General features: G+C 43.0%; 1 protein-coding gene across 3 annotated transcripts in view; it reads right to left on the bottom strand.

Annotated features, from left to right (window-relative positions):
* dagla.S (diacylglycerol lipase, alpha S homeolog) overlaps nucleotides 1–960 on the bottom strand; it is a 30360-nt gene extending 29400 nt beyond the window's left edge. Inside the window, exon 1 of one of the 3 annotated variants that reach the window (XM_018260112.2) lies at nucleotides 621–960. The gene's annotated coding sequence lies outside the window, so the exon portion shown is untranslated. Of the gene's footprint in view, nucleotides 1–537 lie in introns of all 3 variants that reach the window. The other 2 variants (XM_041560877.1, XM_018260111.2) reach the window with 2 other exon arrangements.
* Between the last annotated feature and the right edge of the window lie 12736 nt (nucleotides 961–13696).

Genomic DNA, 13696 nt, shown 5'->3' with positions numbered 1-13696 from the left:
AGGAGCAGCAGTGCATAGAGATCAGTATGGAGGAGCAGCAGTGCATAGAGATCAGTATGGAGGAGCAGCAGTGCATGTAGATCAGTATGGAGGAGCAGCAGTGCATGTAGATCAGTATGGAGGAGCAGCAGTGCATAGAGATCAGTATGGAGGAGCAGCAGTGCATAGAGATCAGTATGGAGGAGCAGCAGTGCATGTAGATCAGTATGGAGGAGCAGCAGTGCATGTAGATCAGTATGGAGGAGCAGCAGTGCATAGAGATCAGTATGGAGGAGCAGCAGTGCATAGAGATCAGTATGGAGGAGCAGCAGTGCATAGAGATCAGTATGGAGGAGCAGCAGTGCATAGAGATCAGTATGGAGGAGCAGTAGAAGGAGCAGTGTGTGGGGATATACTGTATATATACTGTATATAAGGGCTGTGAGTCAGTATGTCAAATGTCAATAGAGAGGAGCAGCAGCAGCACAGGAGGAGGAGGAGGAGGCTACAGTGTCGCTGTGAGTGAGGAGAGAAGCCCAAGCAGCTGTTCACACCCACCTCCTGACTGTCCATAAGTATAAGGGGCCACACGGGGCTCCCCAGAGCGCACGCGACACCCCATTCCATTGCCGCTCACTCACCTCTCGGGGGATCCATGCCGCCTCGGCTCCTACTCTTTCCTCCCGTGATCCCAGCGCAGCGGCACGACCACCACCGGGACGAAACCTGACGTCACTTCCGGAACCTCCTCCCGGACCAGCAGTAACCAAGGCAACAGCGACTGAGTTTGGGTGGGGATATTCGGGCTACTAGCGGGATGATTGTTAGCGGGCGGCCCTGTGCGTTCCATGTACAGTAGCGGTACCACAGAGCGAAGTCTTGGAACGCCGCCTTTCCTCACATCCTTCTCTTCCCGCCATTTGCTAACCTGGGAGATTTACCTCAGCAGCGGCTGTTTCAAACCCACAACATCGCTCCCAACATTTGGGAAATAAAAAGAGGGACCACGCCCATTTTTGTGACCACACCCCCTAATTATCATGTTGATTTTACACAATTTGGCAGGTTATGAAAGTTTGAACATATTTCTGTGTTTTTTTTTCCAGTTATTACAGTTTTGCTAATGAACAGTGTCGGACTGGCCCGGCAGGACACCGGGAAAAAACCCGGTGCGCCCCGACGCTCATGGGCGCCCGCTAGAGTTGCCATCCGGATGGTAAAACACCTGCCAAGGCCGAGGCCGGTATTACAAGTTTACCGGCAATGCAGTTGCCCGTAATTTGTAATACCCTTTAAAAAAAGCGCTTGGCCTGCCCCCAATTCACACAGAACTTACCTTTTTTCCAGCGCTGTGGACATGCGTTGTTGCTCTGCAGCACGCCACGTAGCTCTGCCCCCTTTTGCGTCACGGACCACCCCCTTTTTGTGCCCGCCCCCCACTGGGCGGTAATCGTTTTCAGTAAAGGTGGCAACCCTAGTCCTCGCTGAGCCAGACCCCCTCTCTCCGTTGTGAAATTAAAAAAAAAAATCGGCAGGCCTGAATGCGTGCGCACTGGCGCGCTTCACAGTAGGGGCCGGGTGGGGAGGCGGGAGGGGGGCCCTGGACAGCGATGGTACCCCATAATTTCTATGGGTTTACAGGATTTATAAAGCCTAAAAGCCACCCAATAATACATACAGTATTGAGACGAGCCTGGGCACTGTTTTTTGGGTGTAAAAGCACTTTTCAATAATGCACCTAACCGGCCTGCCTTATATCTCCATAAAGGTAAATTTTGGGATTGTTAGAATCAGGTCCGGACTGAGAATTAAAATAGGCCCTGGCATTTCAGGTACACAATCAGCCCACATAGAGGCCCAAACAGCCCCCATCAGCCCACCAAATACTGACTTTCTATGGGACCTTATAGCAGCCCCTCTGGCATTTGCCAGAACCCACAGATTGCCAGTCTGGGCCTGGTTAGAATAAAAGATGCAGTTTGTGAGAAATGGGTGTTATTGCAGACAACTGGGTCACTCATGAAAAACAGGGCGCCGACTGATTGACTGTTAAAGAAGGGAGTGACTGTACCCAAAGTGCCTGAAGACCTCTGGGCTAACAGGAGCCAAAAATGCCTGTCGCTGTATATTAAAGGGGAAGTAAAAGCTTCCTCCAAGCAGGTGCTGGGATTCTATGTTGTAATTAAATACCCTAAAAATACCATTTAGCAGGAGCCAGTGTTCCTTCATCGGTCCTTTGAAAATCAGCAGCATTTAAATGGCTGTGTTCTCTTGTGATTGTAATGGGTGTGCCAATTGCATATGGGTACTAGTAATGTGCGGGTCAAGAAAAACTCGACCCTAACCCGTGTCTGCCCAACCTGTGCTGCCTGCATCCGGCTTCCCCCTATATTTATAGACCCATGCTGTGCTTCCCCGCTGATGATGTCATAAAAGGGGTGGTTATGTGTGCGCCTAAAAAGTCAGAAGCAGACAGTTTAAGACCTGGAAGAGGTGCGTCGAAGTCTGGCAGAAACCCACCCGACCCGCTGGTATCAGGCCGGCCCGCACATCACTAATGGGTACACGTGGTTACTTCCCATTTAACTATAGCACAACTAGTACTCACACATCTCAGACTACACACATGCAAGGTTGGCATAAGCACAAAAATGAGAGATTTTAACCACTGTTAAAGAATTATTGGTGAAGATGTGCACTCCCTATGTCTGTGCACCCACAACCATTGCTATAAGAGCAGATAGTGTCAAAAATTTGCTGACAGGTTTTGATCCTGTTCTGGATTTTATCACGGCACAGTATTGGACCGTGGTTTCTGAGGAGCATTTGTGCATAGTTGGCCTGTCTCATCTCAAACGCTACCCCCCCAAACTAACCACTGGTACTGATACTGTCAACATTCATCTGTAAACTAATACCTGCTACTGATAAGGTCTAAGTGATGTCTGCACCATTCTGAGCCATTTGTTGGCTGCAGGGAATATCACTTAGCCCCATACAATAAGCTACAGCAGGCAATATCAGAATCACATGAGCCTTAAAGTCAATCAGTTGGCGGCAGATGCTACACTCAAGTTTCTCAGATGTCTTTGTAGTTTAGGTTTTGAGAGGAAAATCTCGGATGGATATGCTGAGATGGTTTTGGGTCTGTATACAGGTTGTTGGGGGTGGCAGTTTCATCAAGATCTGCATCCAAATATGGGCCCTATGTGGGAAACGTCAGTCCCACAGGCAGCCCATTGAGTCCCTGTGTTAGCGCTGCCTGTACTTCTGGCCAGTGTTATCCATAGGTGCACATTGGGCATTCCTGAGTTCTCTTTTGCTGTAGCCACTAACAAGGTAACAGACCTGGGGCTTAGCTCACATAAACTGAATGCTAAATGAGCAATTATTAACCTATATATCTGGACCAAAACGCGTAGATGTTCAAAATGTTCCTACATAATGGAATTATGAGACATGAAGCTGACTCCTGAATTTAAGGTGCCCCTAATACAGTGAACACTGACTGCCAACTCAGCCACTCCTTGGCTCAGCTTTAATTCCTTTGCTATCAGTGGCTGCCATGTGGATCACAGACTGCTGGGCAATGCTCCATTCAAAACAAAGAAAATGGAAATGTAGAATCTATAGCACTTGGTCCGATACTTGATAACCAGATCCATGGACATCACAATCTACGCCAGGATTCGACTCATCTGGGTTTCTTTGTGTATTCTAGTTTTTTCTTTCCATCCATACATCATTCATCAGCAACAATTGATTTGCTTCCCTCCTTCCTTCATCCCTTAGGGAAAACTTGAAATCCCTGTTGGATGCATCTTTTGTCTGTCCAGAATTAAAATGCTTAAACCACCAAACTGTAAATACACCACCGGCACTTTTAATCCCACCCTGGCTGACTATAAGGAGGCACACCAGCCTGAACAGAGAGCCATGTCTGCACATAGACACATGCTTACCTAAAGATCCTTTCCAATTTCTGAAAGAACCCAAATTCCCTTTAGAAAAGTCCTTACAAAAATGCTAACCATTGACCCTCAGAGGAAGAATTTAACCTGCAAGTACCCTAAAGCTGGACATACTTGCTGAGATACTTTTGTTTGGTGATATTACAAAGTCATCCCATATCTGGCCAGTCCTACGCTTAATTTTCATCTGATTCATTAAGAATTCAGCGTAGGACTGGCCAGATATGGGATGACTTTGACGTAGTTGTTCAGCTTAAATATATTGCAATATATGGACAAACAATCCCTGTGTTGTTTAAAGGGTAAGGCATTTTTCAGTAGCAGTATGCACAAAATGTCTCTGTCTTAAATATATTGATAATGATTTGAGTGCAGAGGACTCTTGTATTTGACTATATGTATTTTGTGGTCACACCCTCATTGCACCCCCGCCTAATGGTTTTTAAAAAATAGTGGTGAGCACAACTTTCCCTTGTTTGTTATAGTTATACAGGAGCAGTGACCAGCTCCATGTTGTAGCTCCCACCCCTCCCAACTATAGTCAGGTGATCCCTCTGGTGTCTAATAAAAGGGCAGCCAAGTTTGGGAGTTTTACTTTGAAAGCAGCAAGTAAGTTGCAGGTAAAACTTAGTCCCTTTGTAAAATGTATAATTAAGCAATTGAATTCTTAATGAATCAGATGAAAATTAAGCGTAGGACTGGCCAGATATGGGATGACTTTGACGTAGTTGGCCATCTTAAATATATTGCAATATATGGACAAACAATCCCTGTGTTGTTTAAAGGGTAAAAATATAGGGATGAGGAGGGCACTCTAACAATAAATCAAAAATAATGATTGCGGGTGCAAAAGCCCTAAAAACTCCATTAGTTTTTATAGCATATATAATATAAAGATATATTGATAAAGGCGAAAGCCGAAACGTCGGGGTGTTCTCTTTTTTGGGGGTCTGTGTATCCGCTTTTCTATATCTAACCAAAACTACCAGTGGTGTGGTATGTATGTATGCTGATTTACTGAATATTTACCCTCATTAATTGATGTTGTTTATTACCGTTATGTTTTAAACATTAAAAAAATTTTTTACTGCACAATTATCTGGTTTATATGATTAATCATTTGGTGTGCATGCCCATATCTTTATATTGTTTAAAGGGTAAGGCATTTTTCAGTAGCAGTATGCACAAAATGTCTCTGTCTTAAATATATTGATATTGGGTTGAGTGCAGAGGACTCTTGTATTTGACTATATTCATTTTAAGTACCCATTTAAAGTCCCTCCTACACACTCCTGATCCACACCACGCTTATTCCACTGGGCAGCTTTGCTCCCCTGTTAAGACCTGACTAGCAATCTGGAAACTCTAGCAAATACAAGAGGGACTGGTAGCAGGTGCTATAGACCAATGTACTATGTTGGGGTTGTTTGGGCAATTGACATTCAAGGTCCTGTTTTGAATCACCATTTCATGCATGTGTCCAGTACCAGATGATCAAAATGGAGCTGTGGAGTGGGGAAGTATGCTAACTGACTAATCAATGGATATTAAAGGCAAGATCTATGCTTTATTTCAGTGTTGGTCACCCTTTGGATGTCAACTTCCAGCACTCACTAACAGCTAAATGCTATCATGGAGTTTTGGGGGTTGTAGTCAAAAGCTGAAGGGGTATTGGTTGTACAGTTCTACTATACATACTGTACATAATGGGGCCCTGTACTGTGGGATTCTCGCCCCTTGACCCTGCTGCAAAGAAAGATGAATGCTATGCTTGTCAGTTTCATAAATGGCCCTCAGTCAGTTCTTCACTGCACTGTGGTAGATTCAGTCTTTGTTCAGGTCTTTCCCTTGGATTTTATGGAGCCCATGAGATGCCCAATTCTGCTCAAAGCTAACCTGTGTCTGCTGGTTTGCAAACCATAAAAGCTATCCCGGGAATATGTATACGTCAAAAATTGACTGAATCGAAACCTCTTGGAAAGTCTCATTCTCACAGCCTGATATTATGGGATGTCCATTGTTTGGAGAGCTCAAAATGTGAAGGCCCTTCCTAGAGATATTGTTTTGAATATACTAACATGAAGACATGATCACTGGGCCCTTACTGTAATTTATAAGATTTCTGTGACTCACAAACAACAGTTCAACTCCCTTTACTAACCCTTTCTCCTTCCCTGCCAGAGGTGGAAGAAAATAAAATAAGAACTACTGTATTTGGCACCAAAGTACCTTCTTGAACTGCTGTGCATGGATTTCGAATACAAGAGAAATCTAACACTTCCCTCCACTTACAATGTTTGCCTTCTTCTCTCACAACAGAGAGGGTATTGTGCCCCAGTCCTTATTTATGTAGCTTGGATTACTCCCTACACTGTACTGCTACAAGTGACTGGCTCTATGGGAAAACTGCTGGTTTTCAAAGGAACTCCTATACACTGCTGAGATAAGGACTATTGCACCCAGAAAGCTGAAATGTTTCCTCTGCAGCTTAGTCTGTAGTTTTACCGCAAGCCTATGGTAGCTGTTTTATCATTAGTTAGAACTGGCTTCTTGTGGATATATGGTTCCCTCTAATGGACAAAAAGATCAACACCAGAAAGATAAAGTTATATGTTAAAGAGGGCATAGATCTTCCACCGTACTGTTGCTCCTCCAAAATCTTGCCAGGCTAAAATTTCCAGCACTCTTCTGCAAATTATTAATTACTGCACTGTGGACCTCCTGTTGGGCCTCATGGCTCGGGGGGATCCAATGGGAATGGTTTACCTGTTGGGATGAAGTGAATTACTCACTGAGAGCAATGATCCTATGTCTGTAGCCTATAACAAGGACAATAAAAGTAAGGTCTGATGGAAATACTAAGCTTTAGTGTTGTCTCCACCATATTCAATATGTCAAAGAAATGACAAGTCTAACCCAGCCACACTAATATCTTTGACCCATCCCATTTGCTTTGGGGCTGCTTGTGTATCTGCATTCTACTGTCCTCCAGAAGGAGAAATTCATTTAAATATATATACAGGGTCATCCATGCAGTTACAAGACACAAGCTGAAAAAAAAAAATAATTATCTCTACACAAAAATCAATTTTTTCTTGAGTGCCGGTCACAGTCTCCAGGTCTCCATTAGCTGAATATTTGTGGTTTGTATTCAGGAATGTAGGGGTTGTGGTGTGAAATGCGTCACTCAGGCTCTGACATAAACATTTCCGAGCATAATGCCCACACGCTAAATACTGGATAGTTAAAGGGCCCCCATCACACGCTGGAGCTGGGGCTAACACAACACAGCTCAAGTGGAAGAATCATTATAGAGTGATAGGTGCTCTTTAATTAAGTAAGTAAATACACTTGAGTGGATTTACTGACATACAGCTTCGAGGTGCCACATTTTGTGTGTGTTTGTGAGGGGGGGTTGCACACAATTGTATTCATACTGGGAAAAAAAAGCTGCTGTGCACAAAGCTTCTTGTGTGAGGAGCAATAGAATTATCATTTTCTAGTCTTTGTTCCGATCAAATATGTGCCGTAATTGAGCCAATGTCCCAGCCTATACGATATTCTTTATTTGGAGTTGGGAGTGGCTAAAAAGACTTAATGGTCTGCTCACACGGACATCGATTTTACTGATCACAACTGTACTTTTTTTACAACTGTAAAATAGAAGGATATTATAAGTCAAAAATGACATCATTAAGCTCCATTTATAACTAATGACATCACTAAAAGCCATTTCTTAGGTTACAGTTTACAGGATATTAATGGCTTTTGTTTATTATATGTATGTATTATATTTACTTATTATGCACAAAGACATACACAAGCTTACACAAATAAATATACATACACATAATGATACACACATGGGGGCAGTGTACATACAGAGATTGCACAGTACAGAGAGTATAGAGGCTGTAATACCGAACTGAATCTGAATCCTATTTTGCATATGCAAATTAGGGGTGGGAAGGGGAAAACATTTTTTACTTCCTTGTTTCGTGACAAAAAGTCAAGCCATTTCCCTCCCATAGGTCTTTGTTCAAATGGTCACCTAATAAATGAATAATGGATCCATCGTCCCCTTAACAGACAAATATGTCCTAACAATAAACATGTTTTCCAGCTCCATTAACTTATTTTCTAAGCTTCCCTCTATCCTGGGACAATGCACATCTTGGCAGTCATTCATATTCACTCACGCAAATTATTTTCAACTTCAACGTTTGGCTTCAGTCCAGACGATTCCTGACTCTGTGAAGGAGCGCATTAATGGCAAATACAAACTGCACAGGCTGAACCTTAGGTGTTTTACCTAAATTTACACCATGGAGTTCCCCATAGTTAGTAAAAAAATCAAAATAGAGACCGCTCCAGCTCATGGCTCTTTCCCTTCGCCAGGTGCTCTGTCATCAGTGTCCCCACTGTATGTGCATCAAAGACTCCACAGGCAGATGGCACTTCTGGACAATATTTATTAAGGTAAACTGCTACATACGGCCTAACGCGTTTCGGGATTAGATCCCTTAGTCATAGGATCTAATCCCGAAACGCGTTAGGCCGTTTGTAGCAGTTTATTTTAATAATTCTTGTCCAGAAGTGCCGTCTGCCTTTGATGCAGTTCCGTATAGTTGCGCTTGGCTTCTGAAATGGAAGTGCAGCTGCGTAGACTGACACAGGCCATTGTAGGTACCCTACAACTACCTACACCCATAAACCTATAGCTCTAGGGTTCCCACAGCTGCCTGTGTCAATCTCCGCAGCAAACCATCACAACTACAGGATCATGGGCATACATCATTCTGAATTCTGAATCACACTGAATAGGGAAATTATACCAACTGGACTTAAATAAAGTGACTTAAATAGAGGTGAAAACTCAGCTGTGAAGATTTGGGACTTATTGCCTGCTATTGTGTCGGGGGCATCTCCCACTTGCAACCACATTATGCGGGAAGATTACCATTGCATTGTAAGAAAAATACTGTAATCTGCAAAGCAGTTCATACAGGTGTCGGTAGTGGTCTGATAGAGTCGCAGCAGTGTTGGAATTAAAGAAGGGTCAGTAGAGAAGAGAGTCTCAAGTTTGCTGGGTCTCTGTACTGTAGAGAGAAAGAAGAAGGTTTATATGAATTAAGAATGTTCATCCAGCCACACAATGGCAGTTTTCAGTGTCGGACTGGGTTGGTGGGACACCAGGAAAAAAACTAGACCCCGTCGGCCTAGACCCGCTCCCTGTTAGAAACTGCTGCCACTCTTTCTGACCCACTACTGAATTGCAGCGACAAGTAGAAAGTAGGAAAAGCGGGGCTTTGGGTATCGCATCTGGACACTGCTGTAATGGGGCCCTTGAGGGGGTGTGGGAGCTTCTTAGGTGGTATCCCCAGTGGTCCCCAGTCTGATGCTGGCAGTTTTGAGCCTTTACAGAAAATCCAACAAACTGATTGGCTGGCAGAGGATTCTGGGATTGCCGCTGGTTGTATGAAAAGACATTATAATATGGGGCCCCTGGTAGTGTAGGGCCTAAACCAGGGCAAGTCTCCTCCCCTGTATATTCTATAGCTGCCACTTATTTGGTTGGTGTAACTGTAATACTTATCGAGTGTGTTTTCCTTTTCACAAAGGAATTTCTATGAAGTCCCGGCGCAGTGGCCGGGCACCTGAAGCTGTTTTCCCTATTCCGAGTGATTAGTCAAAATGATCGATGGCCCTGGCTGATTCAGTAGTGGGAACAAGCCATTATTCAGCGAGCTCAGCTGCACACCCCTGGAGCTCAGCATCTGCCAGGGCACTCCAGAAGAGACAGCCAGCCTTATTAACATGGAATGGACTCATATGCCTCCTGTTATATAAACTATATTGCCTTGAAGCCCGAAATAAGAGATTTGCTTTCACGTCTTGAGGAATCTTGTGGGTGGATTTGATTATGCAAATTATTCATTATATGTACTGTACTCCTATGGCCTACTGTGCACCAAGGGCTTCTGGGTAAATGGCAAATACCACTCAAACCCAGAGCCACAAAACATCCTCTCATTTGGACAAGGGCACTAATGGTGAGCAAAAATTACTAATTTTGCATTGCTGACCATAGAATAATTCACATTAAAATGCAACGGGAAGGCATCAGCATTTCTCTAGGAAAACAAAATGCATGGCAAAATTCTTAATAATTATTATATCGGTTTTTTTCAGCTTTTTTCCCCTGTGTTTAAGGGTAAGGGCACATGCTAAGATTCGGGGGTAAATAGTCGCCAAGGTGATAAATTGCCTCTTCTTCGGGTGACTGATCTCCCCAAAAGCCTTCCCGCCGGGGAATCTAAATCGCTAGCGGGAATGGCACCTGGAGAGATTCGTTTTACGAAGTCGCCCGAAGTTTCCTTGTGTGGCGACTTGGTGGAGGGCAGTAGAGTGAAGGGGGTCCGGATGGGTTTCCGTTGCGTATTACTTTAGGGTTAAAGTTACTTAAAAAATGGAATGGCCAGCTTTAGTCTGAGGGAGATAGAGGGTTTCACCAGGAAGTTACTGGTTATGAATCAGTGCCAGGGCAGCCATCAAGGGGGGACAGGGGGGAGAGTTGTAGGGGGCCCGAGGGTAAGGGGGGCCCGGCCATGCCACACTTGGACGTTTAAGGGGCCCTGGCCACCAATTTTCTTATAATGGGGGGGGCCTGGCCACCATTTTTATTCTCATGTGGGGTCCCAGCCACCAATATTTTTCAATGGGGGGCCCTGGCCACAATTTTTTTTTATGGGGGCCCCTGACCACCAATATCTTTTTATTTTTTATTAACATGTGGGAACCCTAGCCACCAATATTTTTTTGTTTTTTTACTGTGTGGTGGGGAGGGCGGACCTGTAGGTTGGGCTTGCGGTGGGCGCAGCCCAGGGGGCCCAGGAAATTTTGTCGTATGGGGCCCTGTGATTTCTGATGGCGGTCCTGATCAGTGCTCAAATGTTTTTGTATCTCTCCATCTGAAGGATTGTCCCACTGTAATAATGAGAGACTGTATTAAATAGTTGTAGGCTTCCCAATAAGTTCTTCGACACAGCATGGTTGGCTTTTCAAGGGGAATTATTTGTAAGAGGGAACCTGAGCGAATATAAACAGGTGTGTCTTTGGGATTGTGGAGCAGAAAAAAACACAGATCATTTCTTATTACAGTGTCCAGTATCACAGAACCTTTATGAGCAGCTTGTGTCTATTTTATGGATTCAAAATTTTGTAGAGGTACATATGATAAAAGAACCTATGGAGTATTAAGTCTTTTTGAGAAAGAGACAAATTTCATTGTGTTTACTGACATTAGATTCTTCCTATTGATGAGATGTTATAAAACTTTGGGAAGAGAGGAGGATACCGCTGAAATGATTGTCAGAGGGAATTGTCTCTAATGAGACTTAAAGACATTTGTGTAGATAAGAGAATATCAGACTGTGGAGGGGAATCGATTTTGCAAGGGTGGGTTCATCCAAAATTATTTAATGTGCTATAATATTCTGATCATAGTTTGGATTACTAATATGAATTTCTGATTTGATGTTATGGCATTTTCTTGTTTTTTTTGATGATTTTATTTTTCTTAATAAAAATTCCTATCTAGACCCATTGGTAAAGAACCACATAAAAATCCTGATTAGGGTTGCCACCCTATTAGCTGCACAGTTTATTTTTTACACTGGCACTTTGGTTCAAAACTGCCTGTCCTAATTTCAGATGTTTGAAAACAAAAGTCAGCCCAGATCAATGTGCCGTTCGGACAATCATTGGCCAATGATGGCCAAACACATTGCATTACTCCAAATTATAATCAATGAGAGTACAAACTGGAGAGCTAATGAATAAAAAGCAAACTCAAAAACCACAAATAATCAAAATGGTAAAAAAAAAATGGCAAATTGTTTCAGAATGTCTACATCATACTAAAAGTTAATTTAAAGGTGCACAACCCCTAGCGAATATAATCAATTTTACTCTATTACTGTCTTTGAGTGTACAGTTACAAGAACTGACCAGCAGGTGGCATTGTAGTTACAAAATTCATTATACTGGCAGTTCTGAAACATTGTCACTTTTTGGTTATTTCAGCCGACTGGCTACAGTTGGGAGAAAATTTATTTCATGGTTAAAGGAATATCATCTGATGTCACTCATCTTAGAAAATTATGTTAGCAAGCAGAGGAGAGCCATCTGATATTTGTATGGTCAGTTCTTAATAGAGAAAGATCAATCAAGATCTGATTGAGCAATTCAATCTGATTGGAAACTGGGGGAGGAATTCATTTAAAAGTGCAAAAGTGCAAAGGTTAAGATGTCGCATTGTCCAGATATTATAGAAACTAGAGATGCACCGAATCCAATATTTTAGGATTCGGGCTAGTCCCAAATCCTTTCTGAAAGACTCAACCGAATACCGAACCGAATCCAAACCCTAATTTGCATATATAAATTAGGGAAAAAAGGGGGGAATAGAAATGCGCAGGGCAAAAAAAAAATGTATGACTTCCTTGTTTGTGTGAAGAAAAGTCACCTGACGTTTTTTTTTGTTTTTGATTCGGTTCGGCCAGGCACTTGGATTCGACCAAATCCGAATCATGATGAAAAAGGCCAATTCTTGCCCAAATCCTGAACCGAATCCTGGGTTTAGTGCAACCCTAATAGAAACCCTCTATGAACTAGAAACTTTCTAGAAAATGTGTTAAACAGTATTCAGTACAACATTTTGAAATGTATTTTTTTGCTTTTATCCTAATTGTGCCCAGGGTACCACGGGGGGGATACTTGGGAAATGAATGAAGCATGGGGGTGAAGCACCCTACAAGAAACCTCTAGTTCTCCTTTAAAGCGACTAACCTATAAAATCTGTAAAAACCTTAAACTTGTTAATTTCGCACAAAGGAATAAGGTAATCAGTTTTCATTGGCTGTGTTATAACTTTCCACAAGGTGGCACTCTGTACTTGCTAATAGAATCTGGTTAATTGATTTTTAATGCTGAGAAGCCTTGTGGTTAAAACTGAAGCAAAGATTGATGTAAAAATTGCACATTTAATGAATTTCATAATTCATTACACATATTAAGACTAATTGGACTACAGCTCCGACTATCAGGGGTGCTTCGCCAATGAGGCGAGTTGAAAAATTTGGCTTTTTCTGCTTTCTGGCAGGCTGTTGTTTCTCCTACTCAATGTAACTGAATGTGTCTCAGTGGGACCTGGATTTTACTATTGAGTGCTGTTCTTAGATCTACCAGGCCGCTGTTATCTTGTGTTAGGGAGCAAGTAAAGAAGATAATAGCCATAGAGCACGATTTCTTGTTTTAAAATGTCATCACTTTATTTTGCAGAAAGTCCTGCACAACATGTTTCAGCTACAACGGCCTTCATCAGGTGCATGGAGGAGACCGTTGCAGCCGAAACATGTTGTGCAGGACTTTCTGCAAAATAAAGTGATGACATTTTAAAACAAGAAATCATGCTCTCCGGCTATTATCTCCTTTACTTGGAATCTTTGCACTCCGGCACGGGGTTTGCAGCTCATTGAGAAGCACTAATACATTGTACACAGATGACTATGTTAAGGACAACTCTATATTTGTGTTAGGGAGCTGTTATCTGGTTACCTTCCCATTGTTCTTTTGTTTGGCTGCTGGGGGGAAAGGGAGGGGGTGATATCACTCCAACTTGCAGTACAGCAGTAAAGAGTGACTGGCACACGACTGGGGGCAGCTGGGAAACTGTCTAGCCCATG

This window comes from Xenopus laevis, chromosome 4S, assembly GCF_017654675.1.
Source record: "Xenopus laevis strain J_2021 chromosome 4S, Xenopus_laevis_v10.1, whole genome shotgun sequence".
NCBI classification, from domain to species: Eukaryota; Metazoa; Chordata; class Amphibia; order Anura; family Pipidae; genus Xenopus; species Xenopus laevis.
This window is presented reverse-complemented; position numbering and strand designations above follow the sequence as displayed.